The sequence below is a fragment of the Pogona vitticeps genome, chromosome 2, assembly GCF_051106095.1.
Source record: "Pogona vitticeps strain Pit_001003342236 chromosome 2, PviZW2.1, whole genome shotgun sequence".
Taxonomy (NCBI): domain Eukaryota; kingdom Metazoa; phylum Chordata; class Lepidosauria; order Squamata; family Agamidae; genus Pogona; species Pogona vitticeps.
This window is the reverse complement of record NC_135784.1, coordinates 250,681,513-250,705,505: the sequence shown is the minus strand read 5'-3', so window position 1 is coordinate 250,705,505 and position 23,993 is coordinate 250,681,513. Positions and strand designations below refer to the sequence as shown.

Below are 23,993 nucleotides of genomic sequence, written 5' to 3'. Positions count from 1 at the left end.
GAGTTCGATTCACCACTGTGCACCCAGAAGAGTGTGGCTTTGGAGGATCTGCACGGTTTCAGGGTCTCCCTAAAAGAAGAGAATGGTAAATCACTTCTGAGTATTCACTACCTGGAAAACCCAGAAAAGGGTCACCACATGTCAGAATTGACTTGACAACACATGATTATTATTATGATGATGTCAACACACCACTTTGTACTGTATACTTTCAAATCAGAGCTAAAGGCATACAGTACAAAGCGGTGAATCAACAAAAAAGACAGGCCACTTCCTCATAAGCTGCTTGGCACATTCTGCTAAAAGGAAACCACAAAACAAAACAAAAACCACACACACACAACAAAAACCATTTTTGCATTCCTCAAGGTGCCCTCTAAGGCCCACAAAGTAGAACAACAACAACATAATTTTGCATATATTTTTACTGTGAGGGAGGAGGGGGAGGCCTCTTTTTTTGTTAATGGAAGCCTCTTGGAGTGCTAGTTTTCACTTTGGGGGCCTGGAGAGGTCTCTCCCCCAAATAATACAAAACCAAACCAGAGGTATCTATCTAGACACTTCCTGTTCACACAGATTGCCATTTCGAGAGGTATCACATGGCAAGGTCTGGCAGCTAAAATTTGGTCCTCAGTCTTGCCAAGGTCACTCTCCCATGCCTTATAAGACTATTTAGAAGTGCCCCTTCACACATGTGCTGACCACATGAAAAAGAAACCTGAGCGCACCCATTGGTAGTCTCTTCAATATCAGGGGTCCTGGCATTTCCATGCTTCTGATCTTCATACTTTTTGTGAAAATCTGAAGAAGGAAGGCCATATGCATATAAGTGATTTCCTAGTGCAAATTGTTCTTCCGATCCCACAACTTTAGCTACTGTCAGCCATGGGAGAAACAACTAGTGCTTTCCCAAGAGACCCCTGAAGGTTCTAGAATTCATTGCCAAGGGAGGCTGCACTAGTCTGTTGTTGTCTTCTAATAGACAAAAACATTGATATGTCAACATATGTAGGCATCTCATGTGATTTGGAGCCCTGGACAGTTAGAGTTCTGAATAGGTTAGTGGGTTTATGTGGCATAGTGGGAATGCCAACATATTGAGCAATGGCCCTCCTATACATGGAGGGAAAATACTGGGTGGGGAAAAAACCACTAGGCTAATCTCTGCTCCCACTCATTGTAAGTAAGGTTAAGGTGGTGGTTGTACAATGCCTTTCATTTTGCTACTCACCCTTCAAAATTTGACAAATGTCAGCTACCTAGCTATAACCTAAAGGGGCATTTCTGATGGTCTGTAGAATCCCTGTCTGTCTACATTTCTTGCAAACATGCATACATTTAATAGCAAATTTACATCATGATGTTGTAATGTTGTGTATGTGAATTTTATTTCTATGCATTCTGCTTGCCCATTGTTTTTATTGTTTCATGTTGTAAGAGGGATGTGGTGGCACTGTGGGTTAAACCACAGAAGCCTCTGTGCTGCAAGGTCAGAAGACCAACAATTGTAAGACTGAGGTCCTGTCGTTTGTCCCAGCTCCTGCCAACCTAGCAGTTCGAAAGCATGCAAAAGCAAGTAGACAAATAGGAACCACCTCAGTGGGAAGGTAACGGTGTTCCATGCCTAGTTGCACTGGCCACGTGAGCACAGAAACTGCCTTCGGACAAACGCTGGCTCTATGGCTTGGAAACGGGGATGAGCACTGCGCCCTAGAGTCGGACACGACTGGATTAAATGTCAAGGGGAACCTTTACATTTACCTTCATGTTGTCAACCTCCCAGAGTGGCCTTCGGCTAGATGGGCGCTATATCAATCAATCAATCAAGTTATTCATAATACCATTGTCCAAATACAGTATTTGATTTTGTGATTACGTATATGTCTCCATCAGAGTCTTTTATCAGTAAAAGACTAAGTAAGGGATTAATCCTTAACAGATTTAAATGAAACCCAATATAAAGTTTCTGGTGATGGGCATGCCCATTATAATGTTCACTGTGTACAACCTAAAATTCAACCTGTGCTAACACTGATCTATTCTATTTACCATAATTTTATTTAATCAGTCAACGTGAGAAGGAAGGAAATAAGGATTTATACTGCAATCCAGTATGTGTAGAATCTGCTCAGAATCTACTATTAGGAAATAACTACCATGCGACAGTGGACTGAGAAGATTAAATGCCATATGCAGAACTTCTGAGTGAGAAGCAAGAGGGAAGAGAGGGAAGAGTTTAGCACTAAGGGAAGAACTAGGAGCTTCTGGATGTTGCTTTATGGGGTACCTCCCCGAGATGGGAAACATCCTATGCTCTGTTTATGTTGAGAACATTTAAGAATTCCTGCTTGTTGTTTGCAGTAAAGCTCAAAGCCTGCTGTCAAGCCCACACAGCACTCCTTGGAGATTGCATTTTATTGGTCTTTTATATTTTGTACCATACGAAGTATTTATGTGAAATGTGGTATATTATATAATGAAATATGAAATCCAGTATATTCAATATAATGTTCTACCTTTGAATCCTTCTGTCCTTCAAGATCTTGCTTGAGCAGGCAAAGTCTTGCCTTCCTACATATGAATATAGTGGGTTTTACGGCTGAATGCTAGATCAAGAACTGCCATCCATGACTTGCATGGCCATTGGTGGGCTGATTTGGCATGTATTACTGAACATAACAGAAACATAAGAAGAGCCCTGCTGGATCAGGCCAAGGGCCCATCTAGTCCAGCTTCATGTTTCTCACAGTGGCCCCATCAGATACCTCTGGGAGCACAGGAGACAACTAGGTACCTGTCTTCTGATACCACTCCCACTGAGATTTGTGTAAATGCACTGTTGAAGTCAGTTTGACCCAGATTTGTTCTAGGTACTCAGTTTAACACCAATCCAGTCTAAAGAGAGGGGAAATGAGATGTCATTGTTGATACGGATTCTATGACTTGCACAAGTCGATCTGCCTTGGCACCCATTCTGAGGGATTGTACCTAGTGGTGGGCTGAAGAGACTGAACAGGTATCCTGCTGGTGTATTGTCCACCACGCTGCTCAGCAGCTCCCCACTGCCCAGCAGTGTTTTCTTTTAAATTAAATGTTAAAATTGTTTTTAAGTATTTAAATTGTACTAGATTCTTTTAAATATGATTTTACTTATTGTAAATCTGTCATTTACTGATTGATCTGTAGGGTTAATTAGAAATGATTGCATAGATGAAATAATATATAAATGAATAAGTCCCTTTAATGTCAATAAGCCATTGTACCAGGTTAAGTAGTATGGAACTGCATTTCGCATTACTGATCTTGCTAGTAAATATTCCCCAAAGAATGAAATGTCACATTTCACAAATGCATAAAGTCCCTTCAAGCACACCTAAGACAAATGACCACTTAAAGAAATAGTTTAATGGTCCTTGTGTATGTCTTCAGAGAATAGGCCAGTTAAGAAACACCATTTGGATTTAATCATGCAATAATCATATGATCATGTTTTCATTGGACTGCATGGCATATGCAAGTTAAAAAATGCATTAGAGATGGGTTAACCCCACACACATACTTTATAGCATCACATTAAATTCAGTTGAATACCTAGTTGTGTTCCATACAGATCACATCTACTTGTACAAAGCTATACAGTGTGGAGTTGGTCAAATGAATGAATGGCTTTCTCATTACTTCACCCTATTCTGCTGTCTCTTTTTTCATGTCCTTTGTAATGTAATGGAGGACAGCTGTGGCAGTGAAGTGAATATTAACTAACCCCAGTGCCTCAGCAGATTGTGATTTTAATCCTTGCAAATACCACTAAAATCAAAATTTAATTACACTCAGCACAGCTCTGTTAATGCCTGAAAAATATTTAACAATTAGTGGTAGGCTTAATTAAGGAAGCTGCCTTTCACAAAGCAACCTGCAAAGTCTCCCCCTCCCCCGCCTCTGCTCTCCCTTCCCCTGCCTTTATCTCTCAGACTAATTAGTCTGATGTAAGCTTACAGCACTTCATTTACTGTAACTGAGTCTTGATGCTGAGCTGATCCAGTTTGTGGAGCTTAACCGTCTGTAATGGAAGGAGAAGTTGTAAAAAGGATGGTGGTTAACTGAGCACTGCTACTTAATAAAACAAAACCTTGAGAGTCAACCTCTAGATATAATCAGAGCCGTTTTCCTATACCTCAGTTACAGACCAAAGAATGAGCCTCAGGCGCAACAATGGCCATGTTTATGTTTCCAGTTAGTATCAGACAAATGCAAACACAGGTTGTCAGAACAATATTTATTCTTTCTGAAGCAAAACACAGTGTACCTGGAAATTAATAAGCAACTGAGTAGTTCTGAAAGGGGCTGAAAGGTGTGGCTTTTCTTTGCACATTAAGAAGAAACACAACCTGCAGAAGGGCATCTTCAGACAGTTGTTTATATTGTTATGAAAACAACCTTTAAACATACCCTTTCTTTCATTTTATAATAACATTTATTGTTTATGAGTCATTTCCGTATTACTTTGAGCATCTAAAAGAGCTGAACAGCACAACTCAATATAGAACTATTGAAAAAGAAGTCATATTGGACAGTGGTGTTTATTCACATGAGTGCAGAATTGCGGCCTAAGGACTAAAATTAATGTTGCTCCTATCTAAAAAAAGGTCCCATTTAAATGAAGTGTTCCTATTGTACCTCCTTAAATGCCGCAATGCCTCTGTTTTCAGAAGTTCGGGCTTCTCCATGTGGACAGCTGTAGAGACTCTGACATAAGGTTTGCCAGCGCTCAGGGTACTTGGCTGAAGTCTTAAGAAATTGCTCTGACTTTCCAGGCCTCCAGAAATTTCCATACCCACAGAGGTACCCCTTGCATTTATTCTGTATGCATTAGGAGTGTGGCCAATGCAATGCATTGATGGAAGAGGCAAGAAGGCCAGCAGAGAGAAAGATGTGGACAGAGCTTATGCACTTAGATCTGGGAATTTGGATTAGGACAACATTTAGATAGAGCTTGGAAAAGATACTTTTCTGGACTATAATTCCCAGCTTTGACATTACAGGAAATAATGTATCGTAAATATGTTATCTGCGCTCACTTCAGGTTGATTTATCACCAAATTCACATGTGCTATGAATCCCTACCAGAGGTAGCTGACCCATCATCGTTTGTGCGCCGCCAATTCCAGAAGCAGTCCAGCTGGCACTTCCCAACCTCCCTGTGTTGCTGACCATTCTGGCGAGGAGGCAGGGTGACGAGTTTCTCCATTCAGGTGCTGAGTGAACAGCAGTGCAGGGAGGCAGGGAAGCGCCGGCTGAGCTACTTCCGTGATTGGTGCAGCATGAACAATGATGGTCGCACATGCCACTCCATGAGTGGTAAGTGGACTAGCTGGTTATGGAGGTCCAAAGGACGTCGCCACCTGTGGTGTCGATATTTGTATTTGCCTCCCTGGAAGAGAAATACGAATATCCCATCTCTAATCCCTACTATTTAAAGCTACTAGCATCTTCTCCTCCCTGCTCCATTATATTACAAATTAAAGTGTCAACACCCATATAAGAATTAGGTTGAACTTTATGGCAAGTCAGTTAAAACATCGATCCTAGATGTGCGGGAAGATGCCAGCAGTTGTACTTTGAGACAACTATATCCCAACAAGAAATTCAAGAGTAGCAGAGGGTCATGTTTATGAAGACAATTCACCAACAAGGAACGGAGAGACCACTCCGTTTTGAAGCCAACACAGCTTTGAAGCCAACACAGCATTTTGATCTATAACTTCCAATGTTCATGTCTAACTCCCATTAACTCCTGCCAACCTGACTGAAGGTCAGGTATGGCAGTATTTGCAGTGTAGCTACAGTTCATCCTACCATTGCAGGGTGTGCATAGATACTTCCAAACCCATCCCAACATTTAAAAAAAATTGTATGGGAAGAGATTTAAACATGAAGAACCAAGTATAATTCATTCCGCGTAGCATTGATCACACTGACCCTAGGGTGTAATGGAAAGATCCTGCACCAAAGCTTCACCATAGGATCACCAAATCTTATATAGTCGTGCCTTGCTTTATGATTGCCCCGCATTATGGTGAAACCACATTACAACAATCTTTTTGCGATCGCAATTGCGATTGCAAAACGATGGTCTAAATGGGGTTTTTTTGCTTTGCGATGATCCGTTCCCTGCTTTGGGAACCAATTCTTTGCAAAACAACGATTTTAAAACAGCTGATTGGCGGTTTCAAAATGGCCGCCGGGTAAACAAAATGGCTCCCCACTGTTTTCTGGGACAGATTCCTCACAAGACAGGCAGCGAAAACGGCTGCCCTATGGAGGATCTTCGCTGGACGGTGAGTTTTGACCCCATTGGAATACATTGAATAAGTTTCAATGCATTTCAATGGGTTTTTCCCCCTGCTTTACGATGTTTTCGCTTAACGGCGATTTTCCTGGAACGGATTATCGCCGTTAAGCGTGGCACCCCTGTAATGCTGGATTTCTTTATATCACCTGCTCTCTTCCTCACTCAAGCTGTTTTTTTAACTGTATTTACAATACAGCGGATTTGCATTATGTAGTGGATTTGCTCTGTATTTTTTGGCATCTCTCTTCTTAGTAATATGTCTATGTTTAGACAGAAACCAACATAACGGTGTTGATTTGACATTTGTGAGAAAAAACACTTTAGCATTTTTCCTGAACAAAGACACAGATACTGTAGACTAGAGCCCAGATTGGGTCTTCACAAGGTAACAAGACTTCTGTTGTAGTTTCCTCACACTTTGCTCACTATATAAGCATGTTGCTACCACCAGTTTCATGCACTTCAGTACTGGGCCAAGTAATTTTTGACCCATGGCAATTCTCAATTACAAGCATTTTTACAAGCAGAAAAAATATATATGATTTCAAAGTGTAATACAGGTAAAAATTACTTTCAGTAGAAGGGTTTAGGATAGGTACTGTTTTTCATGAATTTTTAAAAATACATTAAAAGGTGAGGAAAGGAGAAGCTGCAGAGTAAGCTTAAAATGGTGGCAAAACCTGAAAATAAATTATATTTGTCAATTTTGAGTTGCCTAATGATTAAGTAGATTGCACAGTGATAAAAGGGTTGCATTGAGAAATCCATACTTAGGCATTCCCTTTGGAGTTTAAAATTAAATCTAGCTGCTCATGTGCTCGACAGATGTAATAACAGGTTTTGATTTGATGACTTTTGCAAAACATTAAGAAGTAATTAGGAAAGCTTCCAAACCTAGTCAGCAAATTAATAGGTCTAGGAAGTTCAAATTGGATTTGTACTATATTTTCTTGCCATCTTTGTTCTTGGCAAACAGCGTACATTTCTGGTCACCTTAAGAATTTGTGTTTTTTTTTTAAAAAAGCTTATGCTATAAACCTAATCTGACTGTGTTGTTGCTGCCTATACCAGAAATAGCAGCATTCTCCTGCTCTTTAGGAATTTGTGAGAACGGCTAAGAAAGTGCAACAGAGTACTGACCTGACAGGTTCCCAAACTAAGGGCACACAGAGAAGTTCCTGAATTGCCCTCTGCTGATTGGCATTTGAGCATTTCCAGATCTCTGGGGAAAATCCCATTCCTGTCAATGAAGAAAACACAAATGGATTTAACTTGGCATGGGGGTGAGGATAACATGGCACCATCCACTGTGAGGACATAGGAGTCAAGAGGACTTTATCTCTTCCCACAGACACCCTTGTAGTAATTGTGCAAAGGCCGGTAGGTATTGAGATTTGCACTACCACAAAGATGAAAAGAGACAGAGTGGGGGAGATGACGCATAGTGTATTACCGTATTTTCCTTTCCATAAGACGCACCAATTTTTTAGGAGAAGAAAACAGGAAAATATAATCTGTTTTCTTCGCTCCATAAGACACACAGACTTTCCACCCACCTGTTTTGTGGGAAAAAAGTGCGTCCTATGGTGCGAAAAATACGGTAATTCTGACCTAGCCAGTTAAAGCCCATACAAGAGGAATGCAGGCATTCATCCAGTCACACAAACACTCAGTCCTAGCTGTTTAGCAAGCTAACTAAACTCGATAAGAAAATAAATCAAACATATAAATCCTAGGTAACAGTGGTTTGATAACACATGCTCTACACCCACATGGAATTGTTAGCCAACTGACTGAAAGGGCATATATAGCATGTGGAGCCCTCCCTAATGCCTCTGTGGTTCAAGTGTCCAGTGGAAAGCTTTGGGTTTATTGGAGGGTTTACATGTCACTGGTCTTCTTCCTTTAGCATCAGCAGCTCGGTCTTTTTGATTTTCATTTCCTCAATTTAAAACACTGGGTGTTAAACATTGGGTGTTAAAAACCTTTTAACCCCAGGAATTTCAGCTGGAACATGAAGGATCCATGGGAGCATGGTTTTACTCCATAAGTAAACAATACCACTTTGCTCTGTCCCATGGTCATGTTTACTTCCTGCGAGAAAGGGAAATTTCCATATTTGTAACAGTTTTCAAGGATTCACTTTAAAAAAGTCAAGAGAGGTCAAGAGGCTCCATGCTACCCATCTAGCTAGCTTTCCATTGCCCCTATCAGCAAACACAGCATTGCTGCATTTGTTTGTTTGTTTGTTTGTTTGTTTGTTTGTTTGTTTGTTTGTTTACTTACTTACTACCCATATAGTGAAGAGCCACTACTCCGGGTGATTTACAACCATTAAAATCCCCACCTGCTCCACATACAAATGAACAAATAAAGTAAGAATAACAAAAAAGAAAAAAGTCCAGAGGCAACAGCAACCAAATAAATTATAAATGTGGTGGGTCTATCATAGGGAGAGAAAGTTCTTAAAGGCCTCCTTGAAGAACACAGTTTTAACCTGTGTTCTTCAAGGAAGGAGGGTGCTTGGTGTAAATCCACAGGCAACATGTTTCACAGCGTTGCAGCTACCCCTGAAAAGGCCCAGTTCCTGGTGGTCCACATAGATTCTATCTAAATAAACAACGACTTCTTAATTTGCTCCTGCTTCTCCTAATTATTGTTATATCCTGTCCCTTCACCAAGGGGTTCCTGTGGCTCAGCTGCTCTAGCCTTTTAAAACTTATTTTATGGTCATCATATCATACAGCCTTCATTTCTTCTAGTACGTAATGTTTGAGGGATTGTGTTTTCTTGTTCTTATAGCTGTGTGTGCTGCACACAGATTTCCAAACACTTCCAATGCCCAGATTCCCATTACTCCTAATTACAGATCCATTTTATTTCCTTGCCAGTGTATAGCTTGAATTAGTGGTAATGGGAATTATGTATGTGCAGTGATCTGAGAATAGACTCCAGAGTTACTGTGTAAATATTTTACCACTGACTGCATACTGCTGTCTAAGTAGCATGATACTGTATTCCGCTATATGCCAGTGTGTGTAAAGGTTCAGATGTACAATTAGACTGGGGCACACTGATCCAGCTCCTCTGTGACTAGGAACCCACTTTTCTCTTGGGTTTATGGAGCAAACTGGAGACAAGAAGGTATCCTATTCCACACTGAATCATGAACCGTTTGCATACTGTACATACGGTATCTTCCTTGCTGGACAGCCTTGCATTGCATAAAATGTTAAACTGCAGTTTCTAAGAAGGGGAATCTAGGCATCTATCTACATGTTAAAACAGAGGCAGAGTACCTGTTAAGCAAAATTTGTATTTCCTGTTGTTACAATGTTGTCTCTCTGGGTGTGCAAATCGTTCAAACTACATGCCTCAGAAATCAAATATGCAGACAAAGCTTCTCTTATATCCCAATGGCCGTTATAAAATGAAGGCAAGCTTTAAAAATGCAGATGGAGGCAAATGCAGGTGGAACTGGGGAGGAACTGTGTATATCCTCTCTCTCAAACACAGACACATGCTGGCAGGCAACAGGCATGCTTTCACACATACATACACAGTTCTTCCTCTTCCTGAGGCAAGGAGGCTGGCAGGAGTGGAATGGCTAGCAGTAGCCCAAGGTGGGTCAAGTCTGATTTTTTGGACCTAATGCACAAGCCACCACTGGATGAAGGGAAGAAGCAAGTATGCATAAACGCTGAAATCCCATTACACAAAAGGCATAACTTTGGGAGGTAAATTGCCATTAAGTTAAGAAATGCATGCTAAGTTTCACTTCTTGCTTTCAAGAATACACTATTTATGTCATCTAGCTGTGCTCTCAGGCAGCACAGCTTTTTTGGACTTCATTCATTTCTGAAGCCAAACACAAAGGGATAGAGGAGGGGAAAAAAACAGAAACATAGAAACAAGCTATCCATGCTCAATTCAGTAGAAATTAGATGGGCACAAACTGGTTCGGTGCACAGGTGATCCATGGTTTGGTGCCCAGTCCTATCTGGTGGGTGCCCACTCAGAGGCAGCACCCAAAGGAGGCGGGGCAGTAAAGCCAGGTCATTGCTTCTGGGTGGGCATCTATCAGAGGGGGTTGGGTGTCAAACTGCAGATCAGCTGTGTGGCTGGTAAACAAACTGCCCCAAACTGCTGAACCAGTGGTTCATGCCCATCTCTGGTAGAAATCCATGGGACTGAATAACTGTTGAGCCTTTTAAATGGGTAATGAATGGATATTTGATAGAATAGTTTCTTCTACTAGTTGAATATACTATGCAACGTACCTCTCCTCTGGAAAGGAACAATGGCTTAGTTCTGCATTTTCTTGATATTACTGTATTTTTCGCTCCATAAGACGCACCTCTCCATAAGACGCACCAAATTTTTAGGTGAAGAAAACAGGAAAAAATAATCTGAGAATTTCGCTCCATAAGACGCATACATTTCCCCCCAATGTTTTTTTGGAAAAAGTGCATCTTATGGTGCAAAAATACGGTATTTTTTCTAAATTCATCCTAGCTTATCATTTAACCAAGCTTTTGCCCCTAAATCAGAAGATAGTTCATAATGCAAAATAACTTGGATTCACGTGTAACGTGGAAACCAAATAATGTCTCTTTCCACAACATTTAACAATTGAATCTGGATGGAAGAATCACCTACCAGCCCAATAAAAGAGAGTGGAGCATCCATACAGTTATTAAATCTTTTCTTTACTGGAAAATTAGTGTCAAATTGCCTAAGCCCATAAACTATGTCAGCATGAGGCAGTCTCATTAATTTGATGGCTGAAGGTAGGCTTCTCAAACAGCAGGCTTTTTCATTCCTGGGTGTTTTTTTTTTTTAATTTTAATCAGCTAAAATAATGAGCTGGAGGTTGAGTTGCTTAACCAGGCCAAGGGAAGAAGAAAGCCGAATCATCTTAAAACACCAATCCTGGATTTAATAGCCTACAACAAAACACTAAGCAGGTCAGCTTCATGGTTCACCAATTCCTAAAAGCCCTGTCTGCTTCTCAGCAGCTTATCAGCGGTCAGTATATAAGAGCTTCCAAAGAGCTCTGATTTACAGCACCGGAGGAGATTGCAGTGGAAATGAAGGACAAGGGCTGTGGTGTGCCTTGCATCATTTTTCCTCCCCTCCCTCCAAAACCAAAACCAACATCTAGAAACCTCAGCAACTGATTCTGATCTACGGTGATAAAGATATTTTACATTTTGCATTGACATAAACGGGTCACAGCACCCAGAAAAGCTTAACGGACTACTCAGCAGCAATCTGGTTTGTTTTTTCTGGGTCAGTGTCTGGCATTATCTTGTTAAGCCCACTAATTGAACACACAACCATGTGGTACAAATGAGACAAATGCATTGAATGAGGAGAGAAGATATAGCTGTGGGGGAAGGAGGAAGGACCCTTAAGCTCCATTTGGGGATATGTGTTTGCTTCAGAGTTGTTTAATACAGTTTAGCAACACCTATGCTCATGCACTGGGGTGGGGAAATCAGTTATCAGCCATTCTGCAAATAACTGAGACGGAATTAAGAAATCTTATTTTTGTAAACTGCAGCCCTGATCCAGAAATCCCCAGATGCCCCAATTCATTCCTGTCCTTTTCTGTGGAAGCAGAATTGCTGTACAACAAATACACAGGGTGAGATCAGATGGCTGGAAAGGCGCTTGTCCCTTAAAGCGATCCTTCCACCTGGCAGAGAATCTCTTCCTGTTCAGCCAAAAAAAAAAAAAAAAAAGAGTAGTATTTCAACAGTTAGACCAAAAAGGTCAAGCTTGGGCATAGATCAGGGTCAGGATGGAGCACAATTCCCCTTATGTCAGGAAACAGATCAGGAAACAGATCATGCCAGACTGATCCTTGTTCTGTCCAAAATGTAATCTATTTTCCCATGTGATCCCACTCACAGTCAAATACGTTTTATGCAAATTACATGATGGGATAACTACCAGCAGCCCATAGGAGGCTCACTCCACCACCACATATGGGGAAGTGACCCCTGCTAAAGTTATAGGCTGCTCTTGGGGACTACTTGGTTGACTACAGAATTGTAGAGTTGAGCAGAGATCTCCAAGGTTCATGAAGTCCAAACCCTGGTGAAGCAGGAAATCCCCAGCCCATTGCTGATTGCAAAATGACTGTTGTTTTTCTTTTCATGCCATGAATATTATTCTAAGAGATCAATGTAGCTACCAGTTTTATGCAGTTGAACATTTGAGAGGTACAGCTTTGGTATCCTGATAGATAACCCTATGTTTCCTTTGTCTCAGTGTCATGAGTTCAGAATTTTGTAAAGTTCAGCAAGGTCAGGAAGTGCTTGTTTTTTTCCATTTCACTGCCTTTGTGAACATTACATTGTAAAATGAGATGGAAAGATCATGAGATATATCCCTACTGCCTGTGCCACTAACCAAATGGACTGTTTGTTGGAGAACACACACACACAGCAGTATAGGAGCAATGCTAACTTGTGGATTCAGCCCTAGAAACTCAGATTGATTGCCTTCCATCTTTGTAAAGGAGCTACATCTGCACTTCTTCCTAAGATGAAGAAGAGTTTGTTTAGTAGGGTAGGACACTTGTGATAGGAGGAAGGTGATAGAAGTCTTAATTCTAGGTGTCAGGAAAAATGGCTATCTCTGTCATAGGCAAGATGGAGGAATGAGATAGATATGTGAGGAGGAAGGAAATGATATCAGCAATTCTAAGAACAGCAATCTAAGATGAGATAAATGTCAGCATACATAAAAGACAGTCTGGGAAATCTGAGGAGGCCCTTTCTTTACTGTCGTCCATGCAAATATGTTCATCTTCTTGAGTGTAAGCTGAATTGCACCCAGTCACTTCCAACACTGTGCATACAACAGTCTGACATTGCACATAGGCTCTCTGATGGAGTAGATGATTTTGTTGTTGTTGTTGTTTGGCATATTTCTCCTTTCTCTTATCATCACCTTTCCTGTCATGCTGCTCCACTGTGTCCCACAGAACTTTGAAAAATGTTTTCAGTGGGGCTGCAATAAAAAGGTGGAGCTGAGGAGAAACACCTTTTTCTCCTTCCTCCAGTATGAGTAGAACTCTGCCCACAGTAAGTTTGTATTCAACCTCATTTAGGTAGTAGTGGCTATATTTTGTATGTGTGTGTGTGCATATACAAAAGCACAGAATCAGTATATATATGCAAGTGCACACATCCACACACACATGCACACCCATTTTTAAAAAGCCAAATTGCTCAATGTTGCTTCCTCAAAAAAAGATGTAAGTACAAAGAAATGTAACATCATTTCCAGTTACTCCACTACTCCACTGCAGACGCCTGAGATCACCACCAACCTAAATATAGCATAATTATTCTAGATGTACCTTTGGGTAATCAAGATGAAGTTCTGGTTGAAACTGCCTAGTAAGCACAAACCTGCCAGGCCAATGATTTAAACCCCCACTGAGCAAACCAGAAGTCCAGGCAGATCCCACTAAAGTGAATTATATATAATAACACTTGTATTTTCTTGGTGCTATCAGATGTGCCTTTTTATACAAATGCTCAGCTTATATGATAAAAAACAACCCAGCTTGGGTCTGTGTCAGTTCTTTTCAGCCTCCCTTTTTCTCTTTTTCTCTCTCAGCATATTTGCTATTAGCATAAGAAATGCTGCTTATGGCAGAGCTAGCCGTGCTTGAAATTTCTGAATTAATGGATTTGATTTCCTCTTGAGACAAACCATCAGCCTTGCAGTAATGGAAATAGATGTAGTTGGTAAAACAAATAAAAAGCTGGCATGCAGATAAAATGAGTTTTGGTTTAAAATAGTAATGTTGTAATTGAAGTGAACAATTACAGGGTTGCTGCTGCTAGGCACAAAAGAGAATACCATGACAGTGAAGTAATGTTGTTGTTAAGTGTGTAGCCATTTCATGAACATGCAAAGCTGCAGATGTCATTCGCTGTACAAAAGAGGTGGGGGTGGGTGGGCCAGAGTGGCTTCGGGTCTCCATTTCAGCTGCTTGACAGCACCACCTTTATATTTTTGAAAAAATCAATATTCAGTTTTAAGAACAAAAATAGAAAACCAGAATAAAAAAAATACAGAACAAAACAAACATGTTTTTTTTAAGTGATAGTAACATACAAAGGGAAATGCACTGCCTCTTTTTAAAGGATTTGGTCACATTGACACATTGGTACGAACTTTTGGTACTCCAGACTCTTGGATTACAACTCCCAGAATCCCCAGCATGTATTGTCAATGATAAAGGATTGTGGAAGAGGCCATCCAAAACACCTGGAGCGCCAAAAGATCACCACCTCAAAAGGCTGAATGTCTGGCTCAGTTGTTATACAGGGCCTGTGCAATAATGCAAGACTAAGTGATGTCACGAAGAGTCGGACACGACTAAATGACTAAACGACGACGAAGTGATGCTAAACGCATCCACATCTGAATAGTGGTTTCTACTCCTTCATTGGCAGGTATGTTTTTCAGCCAGAGCAGTACACAAAGCATTTTAGAACCAGGCTTTGAATGATAGTTACTAGTTGCTTCATTTTGGAGGAATTTCTGCTTTGGCACTACTAATAGAAATGTGATGGAGTTCTTTCAGAACCTGAAAAAGGTCAGAGAAGGGGATTTTTGTTTTTGTTTTGTTCTGTTTTGTTTCTGGCTTTATTTACTGCAACTCTTGCTGCTGAAGACTTCCCACATTTAATGGCCACAATTCATGCTCGATTCTGAAGCCTGCATCTCCCAGATGTAACTGTGAAAGATAGTTTTTGCATCAGTAGTGAATAGGTTTGACAATGCCAGTTCAGATCTTATGGTAAACAACTGTCTTTTTATTGCAAATAGAGATGGGGACAAATAAAAAAATGGCAATTCGTTTTAATCCGTTATTTGTCAAGCTTAACGGATCAACAAATACGAATATATGAATATTCTTCAATGAATTGACAAATCAATCTGTTTATTTGTCTGCACTTTAAATGGCTATAACACTGGCCTCCAATGATCTACATATACCATATTTGCAGGAAAGCTTCCTCCAACGCTTCTATACAACTTCAGAAAGTTTGGTGAACATTGGATCACGGACTCCTGAGGTATATATTCACAAAGGAGACCCCCAAGGAAAGCTCCTCCCAGGTACTTAGAGACTCCAGAATCACAACAGAACTTCCCATGTCTTTCCCCAACATGCCTGCCAACTTTGGTGAAGATTGGATATTGGACATCCGAGTTATTCACCCCAGGAGAGTTTACCACACGGCACAGAAGCCCATTCTGCCTACCAGATGCCAATCATCTGATCAGAAGCTGATAGGCAGTCACCCCACACACACACACAGCCAGCTGCTGTGACAGCCTACTCCACACCCCCTTCCTTTCCCTACCTTAGCCCCCACTCCCACCGACACCCCCTTACTTTAATAGCTGCTGCCAGGTCTCCATCATGCCTTCGCAGCCATGAAGGGAGACTCGATGCCCTTTGCAAAGATGGCAGCTGCAGCTTCCCTACCCTAAATGAAGCCACAGCCACCATCTTTACAAAGGGCATTCAGTCTCCATTTTTACATGCATGGCTCCGAGCCAGAAGACCTTGGCAGCAGCCTTTAAGGTAAGAGGGGGTCGGTGGGGGTTGGGTTGAGTAGCCTAAGATAGGGAAAGTAGGGAGTAGGGTAAGCTGTGGTATTGGGTGGCTGTGTGGGGTGGCGGCTGCCTTTCTGGTAGGTAGAATGGTGTTTTGGGGTGTTTTTTTAAATACAAAGGATGAATAAAAATGGGTAAATATTCATACCCTCGTACTCATGTGTGTCTCTGGAACCCACAAATACGGATCAACGAATATTTAACGAATCGGCTATATTCGTCAGAAAAACCAATCCGTTTTTATATTCGTCCCCATCTCTAATTGCAAGTCATTACAGTCACAGTTGGTACACTAGTTTTAATTTTGCAAATGCCTTCCTGGCCACTGCTATAACCTGGGCATCTAGGCTCAGAGTAATGCCTTGTTGCGGTGCTTTGCTTTGTTGTAAAACCAGACCTACGATGTAGGCATTCTGCATCAGTTTTGGGAGGCAAGTGAGAGCTACTGGGCAACAAGGGAAAAGATTATTATTATTTTTTTGAGGGCACAGGAGGCCTTTGAATGCACTTTCATGAATGGAGCTGGCATATATGCTTAGGGAGGGCAGATTCATGCTTTTCCAGTAGCATTTTTTTTTGCATCATCTACATTTTGACAACCTGAGTCAAAGCCTCATTTGCCTTGACTTAATTACAACTCAGGAATGAAAGTGGGAACAAGTATGGTACACATGGAAAAACATACTAGCTGAAATCCAGTAGTGAGTCACAACTTGAGTAGGCCCACTGAATCAATAGAACTTTCATAGGTGTCAGCTCAGCAAATCCTCACTGACGCAGTGGGCATACTCTAGTTGTGATTTACTACTGGGTTTCAGCCATTCTCTGTACTTGGGAGAGAGCCAGGTTCAAAAACAGGGCCAGCTACAGTGGACCCTCTACTTAAGGAATTAATCCGTATTGGAATGGTGGCTGCAAGTCGAAAAGTCTGTAAGTCGAATCTCCATTGACCTACAATGCACTGAAAACCAATTAATCCCATAACCAGTGGTTTTTATTCTATTTTTATTCCATTTTGGTTTTTTTCTGGTCTGTAAGTCAATTCTTTGGCTGCAAGTCGAATCTAAATTTTGCAGCCAGAGAAGTCTGTAACTCGAAAAGTCTGTAAGTCGAGCCGTCTGTAAGTCGAGGGTCCACTGTATATGATTTGCAGAAGACGGCAGCAATGCACACATTGGGTGTTTTAACGTCTGCTCCATTCATATCAGAGGGTTAGAGAGCTACAAAAAAGTAATGCATATATTTCTTTATCTCCCACTTTGGCATATAAATAAGGCAGATTATTCCCAGCACTTACCATGGTGGATTTCTGCACACTTTTTCATCTGCATCAGATATCTGCAGGTAGATGAACTTACCATAACCAGTTGGCATGCCTATATGGTAGAAAGTACTATGCTTACATATGTCACTTCATTACTACATCTCTCATTGAGCTTGTAGTGCTTTCTTCAGATGATCCCACTTAAATAAATACATTGATATGGTACACAGGCAGAATGCTGAACTTTAAAGCATTTTGGCCACTTTCTTTGCTCATCACCAAAATTCATTAAAATAAATTAGCACCAGAGCACATCTCTCTTGTTCATATCTCTAAGGTGTTTACTACCTTATATTTACTTTTTAAAATAAATGTTTTGAATCAGATGAGTATGTGTCATGATTTACATATACACTTAAATCTACAGAGGACAATAAATGCCTGACAGAAAGAATTAGGTTCTCCCTCCCTTATGGTTTCCCTGACATGGTGGCGGGTGACACATAAATGTTCTTCTCCCTGTCCCCCAATTTGAGAGAGTAATAAAAATCTCATTATCTCTGAATAGGCAGCAATTTTGTTATCTAATCTTTTTACCAAAAGGTTACTTAATTAATCAGAAACAAATCCTGATTATTATTTCAATAGAATTAGAAAGACAAATTGCCAGACTCGAGCTAAATAGGGCAGGCCTGTGGTTTAACCCATCTCATTTACATAGAAGTACAATGACTGTCAGCCTGAGAGCAAACAGCCCCAGGAACATAAACCAGCAGATGGTTTTCTCTGGTAGCTAGCCTTTCCTCTTCTCTAATGCCTGTGATCCCATTACCTCCCCGAATCTGTTACCAGGGTAACTGTTAAATTGCTGTGAAAGGCATGGTAATAAAGTAACCTGTCACACTGGCAATAAAAGCAGCAGAATTTTCCTGTTCACTGAACTTCTCAGCTCATCAATACTCACTTTATAGCGAAATTCACCAGTACATATGGGTCAGCAGTGAGGATTGTTCTATAAGCTTATTGAAAAGGAAACGAAAGTTCATGTAAACACGGGAAAGATATAATTAAAAAGCTGGGCCTTGGGATGCACAAAAGGTTCATCCTTTACTATCTATCAGTGGAGCCAGGAAGCAATTGCTAGGTACATCAAATGTTCCTTTTAAAAAGAGCGCATAACCTCCCGTCAAGAAAGAAAATAATAATTCAATAAGCATTACCTTTTTTTGTTGTTAACAGGCAAAAGAAACAAGCTGAGAAATAAGGAATGAAAATAGATCATCAACAGTAACAACAGTGACAAAAAGAAGATAGCTAAGAAAAAATTTTCAACTAACCACTCTATCACATTTTAATTTTTTTTAAAGGCAACTGTTCAACCCACTTTTTTCCTGTGACTTAAGATGAAAGAGGGAATGGTGATTTTTTTTATTTACTCCTATTTTGAATCTCTGTCATTTTGTCTCATTCCCCACTCTTTGGGTGGCACTGAAAAATCTAGCCCATTTTAGCATTGCTCTGAGATTGATTTTCATCTATTTATTTTCCCAGTTATTTGTGGGTTATGTGTACTTAGAAGTATGATGTATTCTTGATAAAATATTTAATATAGTTTAGGATCTCTGTTTAACTTTATCTACAGCAGGCTTAACTGAGGTGAAAAACAAGGCAAGGCAATCACAGCATCTAAATTCTAAGCCACATAAAACATCCTAACAACAACAATTTATATATATTGCACTCTGCACCAAGGTGTATTCAAATAAAATCAATAATGTACAAACACGCAGCATATTTAACCACAACCATAGTATTATGCGTATATATGTGTATATATAGTAATGAAGTATTACACTTCGGAATCCTTTGGGTTTGATAAACACTCAAGATTGTATTGGTTCCTTTTTTTTCTAGAAGCTTCCATACAATTTTATACCAAGAAGACCTCCCCTTGTTATCAGTCCTGAAGAAAATGTAGGTGTCCAGCTCATTGAAATGGTGTTCCTCAACCTACAATGACTAGATTTAAAAAAAAACATGCTTTACAACCATACTAATGTACTTCTTGCATCTAAAACATACTTTTACAACCACTGTGACCCACACTGTAAACTAGTGTATTTATATCACCAGATACTACAGCAAGAAAGAAGACATGGAGGAAGGGATAGAGCAAAAGAAACACTCATCAAGCAATCAACACAGAGGAAGTATGAGGCAGAGGTGAGAAGACAGCAGAGAGTTCGCTCACAAAGTACAAACATTCTCCAGGAACCAGAATGCTCTCTGACTTTAGGTTCCTTCCCTTCCCACTTATTCCATGGAGACACCAGTACTGAGAATTACGTACCCCTAAGGGGCTCTTCTTTAGTTACCTTAATCAATCAATAAATCAATGACTAGTTAGGACAGCTATATAACACTTCCAGTATCAGAGGCAGAAGGTCCTCTGTATATCCATGGCTTGGAACATGAGAGGAACAGCACTGTTGTACTCATGGACTGTTTCCAGAATTCCCAAAGGCAACCAGCTGGCCATGGTGTGAACCAAATATTGGACTACACAGACCTTTAGAGTAGTTCAGTGCAGCTCTTCTTATGTTTTACATTCTTATTTTTAAATTCCCCACATCTGCTTTCCAGATGATTGATGCTAGTTGAGAAAGCAATTGCATGTGATGTGAATGCTTTCTAACTTTATGGGACTTTTTAGTCTGCCTTAAGGGAATCCAGGCTGCCCTTTGCAAAGATAGCAGCTGCAGCTTCCCTACCCTGAATGAAGCCACAGCTTCCATCTTTGCAAAGGGCAGACAGTCTCCCTTGGTGGCTGCAAAGGCCTGATGGAGACCTGGCAGCAGCTATTAAAGTAAGGGGGTGTCAGTGGGAGTGGGGGCTAAGTTAGGGAAAGGAAGGGGGTGTGGTGTAGACTGTCACAGGGGCTGTGTGTGTGTGTGTGGTGACTGCCTATCAGCTTCTGATCAGCTGATTGGCAGCCAGTAGGCAGAATGGGCTTCTGTGCCATGTGGTAATCTCTCCTGGGGTGAATAACTTGGATGTCCGATATCCAATCTTCACCAAAGTTGGCATGGGGGTGTGGGGGGTCCTCTCAAGAGTCTGAGTGAGCCTTCCAGGACCCTTGTGACACTCCCCCCACCCCCCACAGGGCCAGCGCGGGCGAAATCGCCACCTTCTGGGACTCTTTTGAGGCTTGGGAAGCTTCAGAAGAGTCCCTGAAGGTGGCGATTTCGCCCCCTCTGACCCCTGGGAGGCAGATTGAGTCTCTAAAGGGGTCCTGGAACACACCCTAGGATGCTTTAGATACTCACCCTGACCCCCTGGGGTCAGAGGGGACAAAATCACCACCTTCAGGGACTCTTCTGAAGCTTTCCAAGCCTCAAAAGTCTCCCAGAAGGTGGCGATTTCACGCCCTCTGGGGGAGAGCCTTGCAAGGGTCCTGGAAGGCTCACTCGGACCCTTGCGAGGCTCCCCCACCCCCACGGGGCCAGCGGGGGCAAAATCACCAGCTTCTAGGACCTTTTATGAGGCCTGAAAGGCTCAGAAAAGGTCTTAGAAGCTGGCAGTTTCACCCCCGCTGGCGGTGGGGGAACCCTTGAAAGAGTCCTGGAAGGCTAACTCGGACCCTTGCGAGGCTCCCCCCACCCACCCCCACAGGGCCAGTGGGGGCGGAATCGCCAGCTTCTAGGACCTTTTCTGAGCCTTTCAAGCCTCAGAAAAGGTCTTAGAAGCTGGTGATTTCGCCCCCGCTGTCCCAGCGGGGTAGGGGTGGGGGGAGCCTTGCAAGGGTCCTGGAATGCTCACTCAAATCCTTGCAAGGCTCCCCCCACAGGGCCAGTGGGGGCAAAATAGCTAGCTTTGTTCCATAAGACGCGCAGACATTCCCACCACTTTTTTTTGGGGGGGGGAGTGCATCTTATGGAGCAAAAAATACGGTACCTGGGGGAGCTTTCCTGGGGGGTCCCCTTTGTGACTATATACCTCAGGAGTCCGTGATCCAATGTTCACCAAACTTTCAGAAGTTGTATAGACACATTGGAGGAAGCTTTCCTGCAAATTTGGTATCTGTAGATCATTGGAGGCCAGTGTTATAGCTATTTTTCAATTCATCAAAAAATATTCATATATTCGTATTCATTGATCCATTACCCTTGACAAATAACGGATCAAAATGACTTTTTAAATCTTGAACTAGAGATGTAAAATTTCCAAAAATTTCCATTCTTTAAAAAAAGTTTTGTTTTTTTAAAGAGATTTTATATCTTTAGAGACAACTTAAATACATAAAGTCTCAGAAGTCTTCCATTAAGGTCTTCACATATAGTTTGAATGCCATGTCATAGACATATTATTTATCATTGTAAATGAACATATTCCACACTCCATCCCCCCACCCCGAATTTTTCTGAAAAACAAAACAAAACAAAAAACAGCTTTGGGGGAAAATGGGAAAAAATTCTGTTCCAATTGCCCCTGGCCTTCCCATCTCTACCTTGAACAGAATGTTCAAAAGGAACCCAGAAAGTTAAAACAAACAAACAAACAAAACCTGATTTCAAGAAATACTGACTGATTTATTCTAGTCAAAGCCAATCTTTCACTAAATTTAAAACTTTTTTATCTCCTTCTTCCTCAATATATATCGAAAGCATTTGATTTCATTCTCTTCCACCACGCTCTAAGCTATTATTTTACACTGTTTTTGAAGGAGAATTTTATTGTGATTTTCTAAACCATTTAGTTGGAATCAGCTATCAAAGCATACTGAACTCAAATAACAAAAATGACTGGCAATTATTATATGTGTTGTTTGCATTTGACATGTCCTTCAAAGACTTTCCTGATGTTCCCACCCAGAGGTGCACATTATTTTCTGAAAAAGTAGTGTTAGAAGAACATTTGAGGAGGGCCATCTTTTTCCACGTGAGGTGAAATCAACAGATGCTTGCTATCAGAAAATGAAATCATGAATATATTGGTGAAAATTAAAGCTATGGCAGGATTTGGCCTATACTGTATTACTTTTTTCTTATTTGTTGATTATGTTTCTTTGTTCTTCGAACAAAGGTAGAAATATTGTGTTTTTCTCCTGTTGAATTAAAATACGAATTAAAATGGCTCTAGAATGTTGCATTGCTATAGGACACTGAGTATATTTTTCTATTAGAGTATCAAGGGTTAGGAACTTTTGACTCCCCAGATATTGTTCAATTGCGGCTCCCATCATTCCTGAATATTAATTGTGCTGTCTAGGGCTGATGGGAGCTATTATAGTCTAATTATACCTGGAAGGACATACTGGGTCTACACTGGCTGGCAGACACTCTCCTGGGTTTCAGAGCAGAGTTCTGTCGCCCAACCTGGACACGACAGACTGAATACAGAACATTTTGCATGCAGATAATTCGCTCTGCCCCTCCCCATCCTGATAAGCTGCTGAAAATACTATACCAAAGCCCATTCTGTTCTTTTAAAAAAGTACATGATAAATGCACTGACAAAACCTGCAGCCTTTGGCAAAAGCTTATGGAGGCTTTTCTTGTATGTTTCAAATTCCCACAGGTGTTCAGGTAAAGGAGGACTGGTCCATATAGACTTGATCCAAAAGCAATTTAATCATAGGAGAAATGTTACATTTTGTTTCAGAGTACTTAAGCAGCTTTATTTGTGCCAAAGTTTTCTAGTCCTTAATCAAGGTAAATTTAATTGGGTCTTCATCTTAGGAAGGATAAAAAAAACTGGAGTGTTTGCAACAAGATTTGGAGAGGAAGTACATGAAACCTGACATGTATTTTAGTTTGGATACATGGGTTTCTTCAGATAAGTGTTTCAAGACAACGCACGGATTAACAAAGAGGGCTTTTCACTGATGTTCTTTCTGTAGCAGAACTGAGCCAGGCTGGAGAAATAAAAAATATGCACTAAATTATTTATTTTTATTTTTTTGGTTGAGATATTTCAGCAAGGAATACGTATGCACAGCCCGAAGAGTCTTCACTTCCAGACAAGAGCAAGACAAAGAACACAATTTTCTCCCTCAGTGAAGGCTACATAATTTGCTGAAATTGTATCTGCACAAAATTGGGATCCTTTCCCTTTGTGAAGCAATGCAAACACACACATGGCAAATACAGAATGGCTGGCTTATTCTTTAAGAAGATCAAACATCATTTTTGATACTTCAGATCCTTGAAAGTCAATACAGCAAAGAAGCAACTGTCACAATTTTGCCCATCTGTATTGCATTAAAGTGTTATTTGCACAGTTTGACTCTGGTGCAAATTAAACAAAAGTATGCAATCTTGTTCTTCTCCCTTATTCAGAGCACCACAAAAAATATCTTACCCTCTTGCCTGGTGAAAATAGTAATTTTGTTGTTCCTTGATCCTGGATATAAGAAAAAGACAAATGAATTGTTACTTTCCTAAGCTAGGCTGGGAATAATATGCCTTGATATGAGACTGTGGGTCTGGAGTAATAGGAATGAATGTCTGGTTCATGTTTGTGTAATTTAGTACAGATGAAGACATAAATAGACACAAGTATGTTCATTCATATCTTCCTTTCTTTATTTTCAGCATAGAAACTGAGATGACTAAGGCAAAAATCCTGTACAGTGGGAACAAAATGTCACTGAACTCATCAAGACTTACTTCATTTTTATTTTCATTGGCCAGAATCCTATTGGTGTCCAGATAAGATTTG

General features: G+C 40.8%; 1 long non-coding RNA gene across 1 annotated transcript; it reads right to left on the bottom strand.

Annotated features, from left to right (window-relative positions):
• Positions 1-21,165: 21,165 nt before the first annotated feature.
• Positions 21,166-23,669, bottom strand: LOC144586309 (uncharacterized). The gene is made up of 2 exons (XR_013541074.1): positions 23,634-23,669; positions 21,166-23,187 (listed from the first exon to the last, which is right to left on the bottom strand). It is a non-coding gene; the product is annotated as an uncharacterized LOC144586309 (long non-coding RNA).
• Positions 23,670-23,993: the final 324 nt, after the last annotated feature.